General features: G+C 45.5%; 1 protein-coding gene and 1 long non-coding RNA gene across 3 annotated transcripts in view; one reads left to right on the top strand and one right to left on the bottom strand.

Moving 5' to 3' along the window:
- Window positions 1–18,119, bottom strand: part of KLHL18 (kelch like family member 18) — a 42,487-nt gene that overhangs the window by 23,643 nt on the left and 725 nt on the right. The window lies entirely within an intron of this gene.
- Window positions 253–5,380, top strand: LOC123364902. Its single transcript, XR_006577340.1, has 3 exons — window positions 253–940; window positions 1,331–1,424; window positions 4,787–5,380. It is a non-coding gene; the product is annotated as an uncharacterized LOC123364902 (long non-coding RNA).

Below are 18,119 nucleotides of genomic sequence, written 5' to 3'. Positions count from 1 at the left end.
ATTATGCCAAGCAAGAACAGTGAACTTGAATCAGACTTGGGAGAAGACAGAAAGCCGACGAAGGGACTTGAGTAGGCACGCGGGCTGGCGTGACTTGGTTGAAAAGGGAAGAGGAAGCTTATTTAGCAACTGCACTTTGAACAGATTGGGCAGGGGGAGAGTTGAGAGGCAGCGAGGAAAGGTTACAATAATCAAAGCAAACGTGGAGACAGCGAGGAAAGGACTGGTTTTGGAGGTATTAAAGCAAGAGGACGTAGTAAGACGGCAGCTCGCACAGTTCTGCCGTGTTTGGGTTGCAGCCACAACACAGATTTCCACATACTTCTACAGTACCCACGTGCCTCACAAAGTTCACCACAGATGTCCTGCAATGGGGCACAGGGTGATAAGTGACTCGCCCAAGGTCAGACAAGAAGTCTGTGGCAGGGCAGGGAACTGAATGTGAATCTCCTGAGTTGCAGGCTAGTTCCTCAGGCTTATTTAAACCCCAAAGATTTGTTTCCATGGATGCTAAGGAGAGTGGAAGGGTTCCTACTAAGGGTTTTATGAAGCCACTTTTGCTTAAAAGTGAACCCAAATCTTGCACTGAGCCTACCCGAGAGAACCCATTGAACACACACAAGTACACCAACATAGAGCATGCTTGGTGAGCCAAGCCCACAAAGAGGAAGGAAATTTTCAGTTAAAGAGCCTCTGCACCTCAGGAAGCTAATGAGCATAACAGGCTTCTACTATGCAAATGTTCTTTTATTGCATTTCCTTTTCCATCACGGTGAATTACCGAGCTCTGTGTCTAAATGTTGGAAGAGATTTTGCTTTTGCATAATCACTTCCACGTGGGTGAACAAATCCCGCCACAAGCATCAGACTGTGGAATTACGCAGCCCACAACGAAGAGCAGTCAGAGTGGAAATGAGACAGCCACTGAGCCAGCTTTCAGGTGAGATACCGTTGTCTAGCGGTCTGAATGCACGACTGGGATGTGGGATCAGCTAGGCCAGGGGTCGGCAACCTTTCAGAAGTGGTGTGCCAAGTCTTCATTTATTCACTCTAATTTAAGGTTTGGCGTGCCAGTCATACATTTTTAGAAGGTCTTTCTATAAGGCTATAAGATATAACTAAACTATTTGTTGTATGTAAAGAAAATAAGGTTTTTAAAATATTTAAGAAGCTTCATTTAAAATTAAATTAAAATGCAGAGTTCCCCGGACCAGTGGCCAGGACCCAGGCAGTGTGAGTGCCACTGAAAATCAGCTCGTGTGCCGCCTTCGGCACTTGTGCCACAGGTTGCCTACCCCTGAGCTAGGCTCTATTCTCAACCTGTCCACAGCTGACTTTGGCCAAATCACTGCACACACCGTGCCTCAGTTTCCCTCACCTATATGACTGAGTTGATCATCACTCACCTCCCAGGACCATTGAAGGTAAGTGTTTCTACAATAGTTTGAAGGTGTAAAATGTATTAAAAGTAGATCAAGAGTCAGAAGTGGTGGAAAGCAAGAAAAGTATCAGTTCCATGGGGTTTTGGTAAAACATGATCTCTCTAAAAACATCACCCAACATGATGGCTCTGACTCTCCAAAGCCAGCGGTCCCTGTGGTGCGACAGCAGGAGACAGTGTTCTTTGAACTACTGCACATTTAGTACATGTAGCCACAGTAAAGTGGTTATTGCCACCTCTATCCTCTTAACTCAGCCCCTTTGTGCTGAAGCAGTAACGAACATATGATCCATCCCATGTCACAGGATGCCCTGTTATGCAAATGATCCCCTGCCCCCAGTAACATGTATTTCCATCCAGCCACATACGTGGACCCCATTTGTTTTATTGACTCCAATAATCCACGTACAGGCCACCACTTTATAACAGCATCCCTGGTCAGATTACCTGTGGGATCCCATTACAGACTGAGAAGACAGCCTGGATTCAGCTGAGTTTTGCTCGATTCCCTGTACCTATTTCACATGCCTGCCTGCACAGCACTTCACCTGCAAGAATGTTAGTGACACACTGAGAGCAGAAGACTGCAACTAGACTAGGTTTCCACCACACAACTTGTTCTAGAATAGGAAAGGAACCTGCTTATAACGCAACAACCTGTACAAGCACTGTAATGAAATCAGAACGCACTGCCTCTTCAGTGCCCAGTTACACCTTGTGAGACTTTAGAACAAAACCTCTGACCTGAGCAGTAGTTTTGCTGGTGAAAGATTTAGAAAGAAACAGCAGCAGGGTTGGCTGCCAGAGGTAACCTGGCTGTTGTTCAGCTAGTCTAGATTCCAGACCAGATGTCAGAGATGCCAGGCTTGTTCAGCAGGTTCTGCATTCTTCTGGGCCCTTCCTACACTGCATTTGAACATATGCTAGCAACAGTCATTTAAACAGCTGTTGCTAGCCCAGGACTCCAGATCAGCGTGGGAAGGAATAATTTTTATTTGAAACACATTGTAACAGCAGCACCCATCGTACCAGGACATCAGACACCAAGAGATCAAGCAGTTCTGGTATTGGCGACATCTCCAAATGATGGAACCTTATCTATCTAGGGTACTTATGTGGCTCCCCACTACCACAGCATCTGAGCACCTCATAATCTTTAGTGAGGTACAGAAGTACCATTATCCCCATTTTACGGATGGGAACTACAACACAAAGGATGTATCCAAGGTCACACAGGAAGTCTGTAACAGAGCAGAGACTAGAATCCAGGTCTTCCAAGTCTAACTCCTGTGCCCTCGCTGCTGGACCATACTTACTCTAATCTCGTATTCCCACCTCCCCCCAGGGTCAGCTGGCTTTTCCCCTGCTCCCACAATCCACTCCCGTTATCAAAGTGGCACTTCTTAGGGGCTGCCTCAACCAAATGAGGCCCTCAATGGCCTGGGCTCAGAGTGTCTAGAAAATTGCCTAAAGCTTCGGGATAAAGACTGGTCAACAATTCCACTCCCCTGGCACAACACACCTCTCTACGGTAAGGGTAAAGCTTGTCTGTGCAAGAGACAGGGCTTTCTCAGGTGCCCGCCTGAGACTCTGGAATGTACTCCCACAGGAACTAAGGGCCATCACAAAACTCTCTCTCTCTAAGAGCACCTCAGGCCTTACCATCTCTAACAAACATATAGCAACATTGGTGTGTGCATTATATATATAAAAATAAACTCCACTGGACCCAGTTCTGCCCCCTGTGGGGAGGAGCAGAGAACATATGTGACAGTCATGCTGCTCAATGCACTACTAGATGACATTCAGATACTACAGTAATGAACACAGGATAAGAACCAATATAGAAGTGCTCCAGGATAGGTAGTGGTTCCTTCACAAACGCTTTTATCAAACACATTCTTTTGCAGAAATTGCACAGTAATCTTACCCCAAAACCACGTGGTCTCATTAAAACAAGTTGTCTGCAGTGTTGGTCCCAGGATATCAGAGAGACCAGATGACAGAGGTGCTCTGTGTAGCTCAAAAACGTGTCTCTCTCACTACCAGAAGTTGGTCCAATAAGAGTACCTCACTCTTCTGGTCTCTCATTAAAATGAGGTTTATTAGCGAGAGAACTAGACTAAAATAAAAGTAATGGTCTGCATGTCATATCAAATTTTGTCCATGACAAGAAATGGATACTAATTTTTCCTGCACAAGAGTTCTTTTGATGATAGATGCATGCAACAGTCTCTCAATCGACCTTTTCATCTCATCCAAACAAGCATTCCCACCTCTAAGGGCAATCTGCTCCTCTCTTTGGTTGGCCCTAACAAACATGGGTTTGCATGATAGTTATCAGCCTGGAAGAAACAACATGGACTGATCTGGCTTCAATGTTAAAGATACAGGGTTTAAAACATTCTTACAATTCATTCTTAACATTAATTCTACTGTATCAAATATAAATTACAAACAGATCAAAGGCTATCGGACAAGCACCTCTAGCGAAACCAGAAGAGTCAGCAGATTTTGTTGAAGATAAAAAAAAATAACACCCGTCCATCCCCCTAGTTTAGGGTTCAGTAAAGCCACGTGGATGCCCCACAATTAGTGTGAGCGGTCAATACATGTTATTGAGGCCATTCCGTTTCTGTTTTGACTTTGTAGGGCATGGTTAACACAACAGGGCCATTTTGGGAATTGACCATTATGCCCAGCCTTTATCAGGGCATCTGACTGAGCCCAGTTTAAACGCAGGCAAAGAGGAGAGGCATTTTCTTTTTGTTGTAAATTTAAACAAACCAATAAATTGTAGACATTCACGGAACAGATCACTCCCTGGACTGAACGCATCCAAAGGAAAAAGGAATTAGATGGGCAGCTCAGTAGAAGTTAAAACAGTTGTTTCCAAAGAAAGTAAGAAGTGGCTAAATCTAAAGGTTTGGCGTTTTGCATAGTAGCACCCCAAAACGGGATTTCACCGGGCAATTGCTCTCACAAGGCAAACGGAAGCATTCTACTTCAAAACATCTACACTGATGTGTCATTTTCAGTATCCGCTGTCCTTTGTTCCATGTTACTAAGTGATATTTGCCTAAAACAAGGTGTGACGTAGGCAGGCCAGATCCCAGCTCTTGCCCAGGCTGCAGGCATTAGCTAAGAATTAAACTCCTGGCCAGTCTCCAGCTATTTCACCTGTACGTTTGTTTTGCTCGAAATAGGCATCAGTCTTATAAGAATGCTCCCAGTGTTTAGACTACGAAATGCTTGCATGCATTCATCTCACGTAATGTGTGTATTCCAGGCTATAAGAAAATGTGTCAATTTTGCTTTATAACTTTGAAAATGTTTGCTCTAAAGTTGTGAACCCAGGCACTGGAATCATCCCCACACCCATCCAAAAGGACTTTCAAAATCAGATCGGCCATCAAGGAACATCCCAATATAGAGAACTGGTTACTGGCCCTGTTGCACCATGGAAATGCTATGGGCAAGGAAGCTTGTCCTGTGGACTTGGAAGCTGAATGAAGGAAATAAAACTAAGTCAGGAAATTTTTTCCATCTTTTTTGACTGTTTGAACTCTGACAAGGCTAGAGACAAACTGAAGCCAGAGATCCTGGGTCCGTCCTGAGACACACTTTGAATTGACAGATCACTACAACTCTGTCACTCTTAGGATTTAGATGATAACTCACTTGCGTGTGTATGTTTGCTTGCTTTAACCTGTAAATAACTCATTTCTTTTTCCCAGTTAATAAACCTTTAGAGAGTTTATTACAGGATTGGCTACAGGTGTTGTCTTTGATGTAAGATCAAGAGTACCAGCTGATTTGGGGCAAGTGACTGGTCTCTTGGGACTGGAAGCAACCTGAACATTTGGTGTAAGTGACCACTTATCAGTACGCCCAGTTTGTCTGGGTGGCAAGATGGACTGGAGAGTCTCAGAGGACTGTTTGTGAATCCATGATAAGACTGTTTTAGTGATCCAGAAGAGAGACTTGTTACTGGCTTGGTGAAATAAAATTATAAAGCACACCACCAGTTCAGGGTGTCTGCCCTGTTTTTGACAGTCTGCCTGGAGGTAGGCACTCAGTCGTGAGCCACTCCAGACAGCGTGACACAAGGATCTTTTAAGATTTCATCCATACTTTAAGTCAGAAGCTTCCATTTGCAATGACCTAATCTGTGTCATGGGAACATCTGAGAGGTCATAAAAACACGGGTACTCATGTGAGTTCATACAGATTAGTACATTCACCTTTCACTTTTACAGACTAGAGTTCAAGTCGGTCTTCAGGCACAAACAAAATGCCAGGGCCTAAAGTGCTGTTGACAGGAGCCTCAGGAATAGACAGAACAGGGCACTACTGGTCAGGATTGGTAGAGCTGTTTGAGATCGCTCTGTACATCGCTTGCGTGCTCAGATTAGCTCTTCTAACCCTTCCATTTCCTGAGCAAAAAATCTTAGTACTAAAGGGCAAGGAGTCTGGGAAGAGCTGACAGAAGGATAAAACTATTTTTAGAAATATTTTACAATCCATATTAGCAAGTGTCTTGAAGTTTCCTGGAGAAAGACACAGTTTACAGGGACTCAGCGGAACCCATTACAGGTAGAAACACCCATGCCGTTTATTCCACTTCTGACACAGGCTATTATCCAATGCTCCTTTACTAGGAGTACTAGACAAATGAAAAATCATTCTCCCACACGCTTAAAATATTAATTAGTTCCAACACATAACGGAGCCTTCTTCATAGAAAAACATGGTAGGTGTAATAAAAAGACAACTATTGTTTTCATTACATCAGGAGGCTGCATAGCTGAGAAGCCATCAGTAAACCCCTTGGTGCAAAGATCTCGTCCTTTTGGGGGGGGGGGCATCTTTAGGAGCCTTTGTTAACAAGACACTGGGACCTCTTTTTGCTACGATTTCTGGGGCTATTACATTCTGAAGGGAAAAGCCAAAGGGAAAAAAGACCAAGCAGTCAATTCTAGTGTAAATTAGAGCGGTGGTCTCCAAAGTGGGGTGCACGCACCCCAGGGGGTGCGCAAGAGGATCCTTGGGGGGGTGCAGCAGGAGGAGCACTTTTTTTTTTCCTTCGTCTGTTCGGGTGGGAGTCCAAGCAGCATTATTTTTTTTGCTTCAGCAAAAATGGTAGCGGCAGCGTGGCAGGGGGTGCGTGCTCAAAAATTTTTTTACTGATAGGGGTGCACGATCAAAAAACTTTGAGACCACTAAATTAGAGAGTCAAAAACAGCATACGCTTAGGGCAAGTCTACGCTATCGCGCTACATCGGCGCAGCTGTGGCACGACTGATAAAGATGCACTATGCTGATGGGAGAGTGCTTGCCTGTCGGCATAATTACTCCACCTCAAGGAGAGGTGGAAGCTACGTCAGCTGGAGAGCATCTCCCGCTGACATAGCGCAGTGTGGATGCCGCTTTAAGTCGATTTAACTTACGTCGGTCGGGGGGTGGCTTTTTCACACTCCTGAGCGACGTAAGTTACATTGATATAAGTGGTAGTGTAGACAAGCCCTCAGATAGGAGGAAGATAATCAAATATCCCAGTTCAGGGTATTGTCACATGTCACCATTCAGCCAATCACTATGTATAAAAAGATCCCCTCATGTGCGATACAGGATAACAGTAGTTAGACGTAAAAAACAAACAAACCCTCCATCGAACCCAGTCGCCAGCAAAGACACCAATAAGCATTGCGTGCCTCTAATCTAGAGCAACAGAAGGAAAAATGCCTTATTGGCCAACTGGTAGCTTTAAAACAGAGGGAAAATGGCATCAACAAGAAATTGAAATGGAACACGCAGTGGTATTGTGCTTTAAACTCAGAGGAGCCAGGTGGATTTTTTGGACTCCAATTTCATACATTCCTTTAGCTTTACAAGGCATCATCTGCTGTGGATTGCCTCCAGCCTGGCACACATGCTATTTTCCTGGATGGCCAGTGAAAAGGAATGCTGTTGATTAGTTCAAACTATGCAGAGAACTACGCCCTACTCACAACCTTTCCTGCAAGATCCAAGGAAGATCTAAACCAGGGGTTGGCAACCTTTCAGAAGTGCTGTGCCGAGTCTTCATTTATTCACTCTAAATAAGGTTTTGCGTGCCAGTAATACATTTTAACGTTTGTAGAAGGTCTCTCTCTGTCTATATTATATAACTAAACTATTGTCGTATGTAAAGAAAACAAGGTTTTCAAAATGTTTAAGACGCTTCATTTAAAATTAAATTAAAATGCTGATCTTACGCTGCTGGCCTGCTCAGTCTGCTGCCGGTCTGGGGTTCCGTTCACCTAGGCTGGCAGCAGGCTGAGTGGGACCGGCGGCCGAGACCCCAGACCGGCAGTGGGCTGAGTGGTTCAGCCCGCTGACGCTCAGGGGTCCCGGCCCTGCCCACACAGAGTGGGTACCTACCTTCTTCCTGGTTTGAGCCCATTCTCTTCCTCTCTGCACTGAGCTGAGGGTGGGAGTGCACAGAGCACAGGGCTGGGGGTGAAGGAGCGGGCTGGGGGTTGGGGTGTAGTGCCTGGCCAGGAGCTAGAATGAAGGAGGGGGGCTCAGGGTTGGGGCAGAAGATTTGGGTGTGGAGTGCTTACCTGGGCCGCTCCCATTTGGTGTGAGGGGTGCAGGTGGGAATGTGTGTGTGTGGGGGGACAATACAGAAGCTCCCATTTGGTGCTCAGGGTAGGGATGTGGGGAGGTGCAAGAGTCAGGGCATGGGGTGTGTGGGGGCTGGGTATGTGTGGGGGTGCTATAGTCAGGGCTGGGGTCGTGGGGGGTGCAGGGGTCAGGGCAGAGGACTGTGTGTGTGTGTGTGTGTGTGTGTGTGAAGGGGGTGCAGGAATCAGGGCAGAGGCTTGGGGGGGGCGTGTGGGGGCAGGGCAGGGATCGGGGTGGGAGCTGGGACTCCTGGGCTCCGGGAAGGGGCTGGTGTCTGACGCTCGGGGGAGGAGTGCTAGGAGCAAGGACTCTGGATTCCTAGGTTTCCAGCTGGGCTCTAGTTGTTCGAGGGGGTGGGGGACAGACTAGAGCTCCGGAATCCTGGGTTCTGCCCTCAATGCCGGAGGGGAGCGGAGTCTAGTGACCTGGGGTGGGGAAAGAGGCGCGACCCAGCTGTTCCCAGGGTCCAGCAGGCGGCGAGTCGCAGCCCCCGGGCTTGGGTTCGGGCTATGGGTCACGGGCCTGCCCCAGTACAGAGCCGAGCTCATCCCGGCACCGGGGATCCAACGCCAGGACAGCCTGCCTGAGTCCAGGGAGCAAGGCCGGCCGTGCTCAGGACGGGCAGGCGCATGGCGCAGCTGGGACCCAAGACCCTTCCCCACTTACAGGCCTCGCGGGCGCTGCGACTCCTGTAGGGCCGGGTCCCTCTTCTTGCCCTTGCCGGCGGGGCCGCACAGACTCCACGGACACCAGATAGCAGTATGGACACGCAAACCCAGAAACACAACCTCCCGCCGGAAGTGACGGAGGTCAGGAAAGCATGTGCAAATGCCGGCAGGAGGGGCAGAGAAGAGCGGGCCAGGCAGGATTTTTAATGGCAAGCTGCTGCCTGCTGGGGTCCCGGCCATTGGCCCCGTTCAGCCCGCTGCCGGCCTCGGTTCGGCAGCAGGCTGAGCAGGGCTGGCGGCCGGGATCCCAGCAGGCAACAGCATGCCATTAAAAATCGGCTCGCGTGCCGCCTTTGGCACGCGTGCCATAGGTTACCGACCCCTGATCTAAACTACGAGCTCTATTTCCTGTCTTCCTGTGAGGGTTTAAATGAGGCCAGTTTATACTGACAAAAAGCCTTGCTGTTAGTATACAGCTGAGCTATTGTTTGAAGTGGGCTGATTCCAAAGATGAAGACAGACTACCTGTGTAACTCCTCTTAGGAACATGGAGAGAGAGACAGCCTAAAAACACTTGTTTCAGATGAATTCGAGAATCACCTACTAGGTCTATTTGCCATAGGTAAACAATGATAAAAGATACCCCAGGAGGACAGAAGTACATTGCTTCTGGCGATGGGGCAGATTTAAATTCGAGGCAAAGTAGACTAAATGTTCATCTCAGTGTTTGGGGGAAAGAGTGCCTAGCTGAGATTAAAAAATAAATCTGATTACAGTCTCAAACAGCTGTAACTGGAACGGGGACATTTTTATAATACTGCTTTTCTGAAGATCTACTCCAGCCAACATTCTTCCTCTTGGTTCTTAGCTTCCAAGTGTGAGGCCACCAGAATTCCTACAAGAATGTTGAAACTTGAGGGCAGCTGTAATAGGGTAGTGAGAACCAGGACACTGTGTGCCACCACATCCCCATGGCATATAAACACTGCCCTTAACACATTCTAGTGAGTCTTCAAAGACAGTCCCGTTGTCCATGGAAAATTGGCACTCTCGCTCTTCTACTGTGCCTTACCCTTTTTGATCACCACCCCTGTCCGCAGTAGGTTTCAACTGCAACACCTTTGCCTGAGCACTCTCGTGCCTTTTCCTAACGTTTCAGAATTTGTTCTGCTCCAGTTTTGGACATTAATTCTGCCACTACAGTGATGCTGGTCTCCAATCATCCCTTCCTTTGTTCCTTTCATATCCAGGGTCCCATTCTACAAACCTGTATTTACATGATTATGGGTCTGCAGAATCAGGCTTATACAATGTAAGATTTGTTAAAGTGCTTGGATCAAAAAATTAAAAAATTGAGACTTGACTGTAAGCATCTGAAATTTGCAAAAGCCAAGGTAATGTAATGTAATTGTAACGTTAACATCAACTTCGTTTTTCTAGGGATTTGTTTTAAATGTATTGGGAGGTGTGTGTTATGGTGGAGGTTGGCTAATCCTTGAATGAATTGTTATTTTAAATTGTGAGGGTGCCTCAAGCTGGAGATAATTGGGGGCCTGGGGGAAGTTCTGTTAAGGACACTGGAACAAATCTGCATTGTTAAGAAAAGTTGCAATGATCTTTAGCGGCTGCAGAGAGCACACAGGTGCAGGATTGTGTTGTTGGGGTTGGGTTTTTTTTAGGTCTCATCTGAAAAATACACATAATAAACTGCATGGAATTCCATTCATCTACCGTGGAAGGATGAAGGACAGTTCTGATATCTTTATGAGTCTGTTTTCTAACATGCTCCACAACTATAGACAATCAGATCTGTGCATTTATTGATGTGAAACCCTTCTAACACTGACATAACTGACTTTGGGATAAGCATGATTAGGATTGTCTGAACCACTGGAGCAGAGCCAGCAAGACTATCTGCAGTCAATTTAATCTGGAGACATTTCCGATAAAGGCTTTATTCTAGCAAGGTTACACGTCGAGTGAAGGTGTATCATTTGAGTACAGCATAAGAGTAGGATATCTTGCCAGACCTGTACACTTTCAAATATTCTAATCAGCCATATGCAATTAGTAGTAATCTGAATGAGGCCTTCCTACTGTTCCAGTCCAGGTGACAAACAGCAACAACAGAAATCAACTCTGGTAGAACTAACTAGTGTTAAAGTGGTGGGAGGGGGGCATCATTTCTGAAAGAGATATAGTTATAAAGGGCACATGTCCCAGCATGCTATTCTTCAGTCTAGATCTGTCTCAGCTTGGAGATCGAGAGAGAGATATTGGGACCTGTAGCTTTTGCAAGACAGACTTCTGCAATAACAATGACTGCTGCTATGACTGGCTCCATTGTATATAAATTGGGTGCAGTCCTTGGGCTTCCAGCAATATGCTAATGTGGCCCACGGATATATTTGAACCTGGGAACAAAGGAAAAAAGCAAACTGTAGAAAGCAGACCAGTCCAGATGGCGTTTATCCTAACAAGGCATCTGCGTCCGAGAAGGCTCAGTAAGAATGCAAACCCTTGTCAATTGGTTTTGCTTTGACTTAAAAGTCCATTGGGTCTCTCAAGCAGAGCTGAGCAAGAATGGAGTCTAACCTCATCGTAATAGCTAATTTCTTCAGTTAACTGTAATTCTTGGCACCTCCATAGCACTTTTCATTTGAGGATCTCAAAAACACCATTAGTAAAGCTTCAAATGCCCCTGTGAGAGATGAGCAAGAACGACCACTCCCATATTACTGATGAGAAAGATTGGAACAGTGAGATGAAGTAAGCTGGCCAAAATCTCTCCAAGCACAGCATTTCTAATCTCTCAATTCATCCACAAGGCAAATCAATAGCAGAGCTATGGGACTAAAACGCACCACCATTGGTTCCCAGTCCCCTGCTTTTACCATTAGAGCACATTTTCTCTGTCCACTGTTCTTCCGAACAAACGGCCCCAGCAAGAACCACACTGCTTTGTCTGAAGGAAGGGAACATGCCAATACTACAACACGCCCACCAGCTTGAGAAATGAAAGAATTTAGAACACCAAGATCTCCTTCCTCTAGGGAACCGCTCCTAACATCACATGACCACCCAATAAAACTGTTTTTATACCCAGTTCCTGTACAGAACCAGAGGGCCCCACATACCAGAAAAATCACACCATTAGGTTTCCGTTTAAAAAACGCAACACAGCTGTAACTAAAGAATTATTCAATCTTATCTGACTCAATGGGTTATAATCCCTGAAGACCTCAGTACTGCAGAGTTTGTGCTGTGCTGCTGAAGTTACTAGGCCATGCCATCTTTTGCTTAGGGATGGGCTAAATGCATGAATTGCATCACTCCTAAACCTTTCCAAAGCCTCTAAAGAAGTTTAAATTATCCAAACACTGTTCATTTTCCTGTACCTCTGCACTCCCTAGTTCTGTCCCTGAGAAAGCAAGAGAAAAGCTGCTCCTGTTGTAGCTGCAGACCAACCTGGAACACCTCATCTCACAAGATATCTAGTTTGAACCTAATTTGCAGATAAGAAGTTTAAAGTAAGCACTAATTCTCAAACCACCTGAGGCACCCAGATACATGACAGTCAGGGCAGTATAAATGCCTCACAGTAGTCAATGGCAAAACAGCAGTCAGTTTCCAGATAGTGACATTCCTGGTAGTTGTACTTTATTCTTGGAGTCGGTCAAAAAAGCCTCTAGAAACTCAACTCAGAAAAAAGGAGCCCCTCTTCACATCTGGTGATTCTCTGGTGTAAAGTCAACTGATCTACTTCACTGACAGTACTAACATTGGAAACCTAGGACATATCTTATCTGTTAGGAAACTTGCCCCGGTGTAACTAAAATTGATCTAGAATAGTTACAGTGGTGCAAGATTTCTAACAGACAAGGCTACAGAAGAAAACAGAAACAAAGAACAAAGCAACCCGAAGAGATTAGAGCAGTGGGAGATGCAGAGAACTAGGAAAGATTTGGTTCTATTACACATAAATCCCCATATATGGGAAAGGGAAGTTAACAGCACAGTGACAGAACAGGGAATACATCCAAGCAGCCACACTCCAGTTGATTTTCCTTTGTTTCCTTAAAGACATGCTAAAATTTTCTTCATGGAACCAAGTAACTTAGTTGCCCCAGGGAAGTACAGTAACGCCTCACTTACCAATGTTTCGTTATGTTGCTGATCTATTAGGGAACATACTCATGTAAGTTGTGCAATGTTCACTTATAATGTCGTTTTGTGGGTGGGGGCTTGGAACTAGGGTTGGCTGCAAGCCCCCCATTAGCTCCCCTCCACACACACCCCAGCACCTCCCACACACGAGGCCCATGGATCAGAACCTCTCCCATCCTGAACGCAGTGAAACAGCTGTTTCGTCATGTTCAGGAGGCTCTGGGGGCGGAGGGGAGAGGAGTGAGGATGCGGCACACAGACTCTCCCCCCGCCCTCGCCACGCACCTCCTGCTCGCAGCAATCAGCTGTTTTGCCGCACTCGGGAGGCGCGGGGGAGGCACTGATCCGCGGGGCCCGCTGTGGGGTGGGAGATGCTGAGAGATGGGTGGAGGGGAGCTGATAGAGGGGCTGATAGAGAGGCCAGCCCACCCTGGTTCCAAGCCATCACCTGCTAGATCTGATGGGCTGCTCTTCCAGAGAATCCCGCAAGTAGTGGACAAAGTACTGTATTAGCAGGCAGAGAAAAAAACATCCCTGGAACCTAACTCCCCTATTTACATTAATTCAGTGGCTCTCACATTTTTATACTTGTGACCCCTTTCACATAGCAAACCTCTAAGTGCGACCCCCTCTTATAAATTAAAAACACTTTTAAATATATATTTAACACCATTATAAATGCTGGAGGCATAGCGGGATGGAGGTTGACAGCTCGTGACCTCCAATGCAATAACCTCATGACCCCCTGAGGGGTCCCGACCCCCAGTTCGAGAAGCCCTGCATTAATACTTCTAGGGAAATTGGATTCAATTACCATCATTTCGCTTAAAGTCACATTTTTCAAGAATATGACTACAACGTTAAGCAAGGAGTTACTGTAATGGAACAGGGGCTGGGAGGAGAGGTGCCTAGCTTAAGGTGGGATCCACAATCTGGAACAGTTTGAGAAAGACTGGACTAAGGAATGGTGTTACAAGCCCCTGATCTTAGCAACCGAGACAAACCCTTTACGTTGGCGCAGAAATGCAAGAGCATGAGCCCTCAATGGGCACCTTGTATCCTAGCAGGGTGCGCTTCTGCCAGACACGCAGCTTAACTTCTGCCCCAGAAACCTTGTGTTCACAGAGATGATCATGAGGAGCAGTGACAGACTTCCCCAAACCCAGTTTAGAATAATCAGAGATTTGACAGATCCAGTCAAATCAGCACTTCTTTGTCTAATCGCAGCTAAACCAAGCTGCCAGCTGCTGCTGAAACAGCACCATGGTCTATTGAGCAACCTGAATTGCAGCGGCAGTGATTCTCAGATGAGAAAACAAGTTGGAAGAGAAGTGCTGGTACAATGTTAAAGTTATCTTACAGGTTTCTTTTGGCAATGATCATTTGAATATTGCTGTTTGTTAATTGTGCACTTTTCCATTAGACAAGTAGAGGTGTCAAATACCCGGCCCATTTATGTGGCTTTAATGACACATTCAGATTCTTTCATTTTAAAATTAAAGTTTCTAGACACCGTGGTTGTGAAGTTATTTTTTCAAACATGAGCCAAGTGTAAACTGATGTAGCGTCTACACTACAAAATTAAGCTGACCTAACTTATGTCAACATTCAGCCGCCGCAGTAATTACACAGCTTGTACGTGTCTACACTTTGCTCCTTGTGTTGGAGGTGCACGTCCTCACCAGGAGTGCCTGTATCGATTGTGCTGTCAGCATGGGACAGCTCCTGAAAGCCAGTAACAGTCGACGTAAGCAACGCAGTGCCTACACTGACACCGCGTCGACCTAACCACGTTGACCTTGACTCTACGCCACTCGTGGAGGTTGAGTTATTAAGTTGGCGTAGCGGGGCCGTCATGTCACCAGAAACCAAATTTAAGGTTGACACTTCCATAGATGCAAGGCAGCTTACATCAGCCTAACTCTGAAGTGCAGACCAGGCCTGAGTATGCAAGCAGACAAGAGGGTGTCTGAAAGCTGTGAACTCCTCATGTCCCCCGACCTATTCATCTTACTGAGGTGTTGACTCTAGAACGACGCAGTCAGCTAAGCAGTCAGAAAAGAAGAGGAGCAAAACACAGAAGTGGTCCCAAAGATTAGCACAATTAATGAGCCAAGTGAGATACAGGGACTTTAATAACAATGTACAAACCTCCTATTGATGTCTATAGATCCAGAGTAAGGTTTTGTCCTAGATTCGTACCCCGGGCCCACAGACTACTGTTACATATTGAATTCAGCCTTTAACACGGGAGTTAAGGCACTCCAAGGCTAATTCATTATAATCCAAATAATAAAGAGTAAGTGTTCTGGGTTTACTATTCATCATATTAAATTAGCTCCTCTTTCAGTTATGGCCATAACACTCATTTTTGTCACTGATTTTATCCCTTCTATCTCTACTTACAGGAAGCAGAAAGTTAGGTAGAGCTAATACTACTGAACCATTTAGGTCCTGTCCACCCAGCAACCACTACCATATGCTAGGGGAATCCCATTTACAGCCATTGTCCTCCAACATGGTTAGAGCACTGATCAACATCGGAGAAGAGACCATTATTCAACTGATCTGTACTATGGCCCACAACACTGTTTATTCCTGCTTCCCTTCCAAGATGGAATAGTGCTTTAACCACACCAGGGCCAGTTTTGGAAATCGGTCTGCAACACAATGTTTTTATTGTGCAGACAGTACCTTTTAGGTGCTGTCTCCATTACATCTGAAGTCAGCAAACCATAGTAAGCAACAACTGTTAAAATGGTGAAACGTGTACTAACACCCACCACCGAAGGGAACCCACTGACTAAAGCCTCCCCATGTTGTTTCTTCCATAGTTTGATGCTTGACACCATCTCTGCTTGACATGCTATTTTGCAGGCCCCTTGTGCGGTTAACACATTTCACTGCATTTAAAGTTTCATCAATACATGTTAAAAAAGTGTTCTGTACAAGATCAGTGAACAAGTACATTTCATAAGTCAGCTATGTATTGAAGTGGCTGCTACCTCTACTTGAAAAACACACTCAAAATTGATAAAATTTGCTTCCCCAATACCCTGTACTGCATAATGAATAAAGCTGGAAAAGGCATCTTGCATTGAATGATCAGGAAGAAAGATTTGACTTGAAGAGAATGAGAATGTCAACTCAGCTGCTAAGGGACATGCAGGTCAGTGCTGAAAAGTGAGTTGGCAGCTGGAGGAAGTAGGATATTTCACTATCATGATTAATTACATTGAGACACACTCTTGAAGAGAACATAGTGTTAATGAAATAGCCTTAGATGTCAAAGTCCTTTATCAACACAAAAGCTATTTCACGGGTATTGGCACTTCAAACCTCATCTCCTCCCCCTGAAATATGTATCAAAAGTGAGCGTGGGAGGACCGCTCAAGCCTCTGCCACAAAGACCACCAAAGGTCCCAACCGTGATAGTGGAATCTGTGATCTAGCTTAGGCAGATGTAATGCTATAGTGTCTAGACACAAAGGAATGCGGAACTGGACTAGTTTCAAATAGGTTAAAGACACATCAGGTAGCAACTACTTTAGATGCTACTAACATCTCAGGGGTGTGAGGCTCCCCATCTCCATCAGACATCCACACATGCTGGGACATAACGCTATACAGATAGCGATCAACACTCTCTAAGAAACTTCCAAGCATGATCATCTAAGTTGTGGAGGGGATTCTCTGATTACGGCTAGCAAGCCTATCCCAAACATTTTATCTTAGACAGCACAACTTTGCTCATGGCCACCACACAGACAATGCACTGGCGAACACTGCTTAACCAAATATTCTTGTGAATTTTTCATTTAGATGTACCCAACCCACACTACTCAGTGTAAGGAATGCAAAGTCTATTTATTTATGTAATCTTTTTCTAAGGCAGAGGGAAATGGGTGAAGAGTCTCAACCTGTGCAGACTGGGGAACGTTTTAGCGTTTCATTCAATAGTACAATGTTGAAGCAGCAAAGAACCCTGTGGCACCGTTAGTCTATAAGGTGCCACAGGATTCTTTGCTGCTTCTACAGAACCAGACTAACACGGCTACCCCTCTGATACAGTACAATGTTGTACTCACTGGACTCGTCACATGCCTTGGGCACGGCAACAGCAGCACTGTATACATCTAAAAACTCCTATTCTGTTATTAACCTTTACAGGGATTCGAGCATTTTTCTCTGAAGAATCTGCTATGGGCCACACTCAGATACTGATGTAGAGTGACCACCCTGTGGGAATTAGAAGGGAGTACAACGTCCATGATTCAGTCAGTGCTTGGACTCTTGATTGAGAGCGTCAATAAGGGTGCCAATTGCAACTCTGGATTTTTGTGATGTGGACACATCCACCAGACACTGGACTGAAACCAAACTCATTTTGCTTAGGCCACTAAAAGAACTGTAACAATTTTTTGCTATCACCATCCTGGGCTACATCTGAATTAGCAGCCTACAAACGACAGTATTGGTCTTCCACTACCTAATCTCTCTGTGGCTCACATACCTGTAGCATTAAAGGGTCAATCCTATGCCAACCCATTACTCTGATTTACAGGTTTAAATAACCACTTCTACATTTTGTGTGTGTACAGATCCCTGACTGTGGGACCTAGAAGCTACTGTAACACAATAAATAATATCTCCAAGCAGCAAAAACATAAGCTCCCTGAGCAATATTAATTTGTAGCATGACCATTTTAATTAAGTTTCCTGTTTCACAACAGTACTCGCCAGTCTGGCATTCGACAGAAATGCAAGAATGATAGCAGTGGGAACATCACAAATTAACAAATATTTCCTACGGCACCTCAATGGAGAACACAAAACTATTTATGGGGCCACTCCTGGCATGCAAGGATGACTAGTGGCAAGTCATCTCAACAAATATTTAGGGTGAGGAGAGCTGGGCTAGATGACTCACTGGATGCCCCTTTCCACTCAAAGGCATATGACGTGAATGGAGATTAGCAAACTGTGGTGGGGTTGGATTTCAGCTCCCTTTTGTATGTGATACAGTCTCTAGCCTGGGCAACTATTTATACAGAGCTGCTCCATCTGCCTCCTGTGGGGATGAAGGCACATGGGATTGGAACGACCAGCTGTCATAGGCCAGTGCCTACAGGTATCATACACCTTCACCCAAGCTGCACACTGGTGCTGGGGTA

The sequence above is a fragment of the Mauremys mutica genome, chromosome 2 (assembly GCF_020497125.1).
Source record: "Mauremys mutica isolate MM-2020 ecotype Southern chromosome 2, ASM2049712v1, whole genome shotgun sequence".
Taxonomy (NCBI): Eukaryota; Metazoa; Chordata; order Testudines; family Geoemydidae; genus Mauremys; species Mauremys mutica.
Note: the sequence above shows the minus strand (reverse complement) of the source record. Positions and strands in the feature narration are given on the sequence as shown.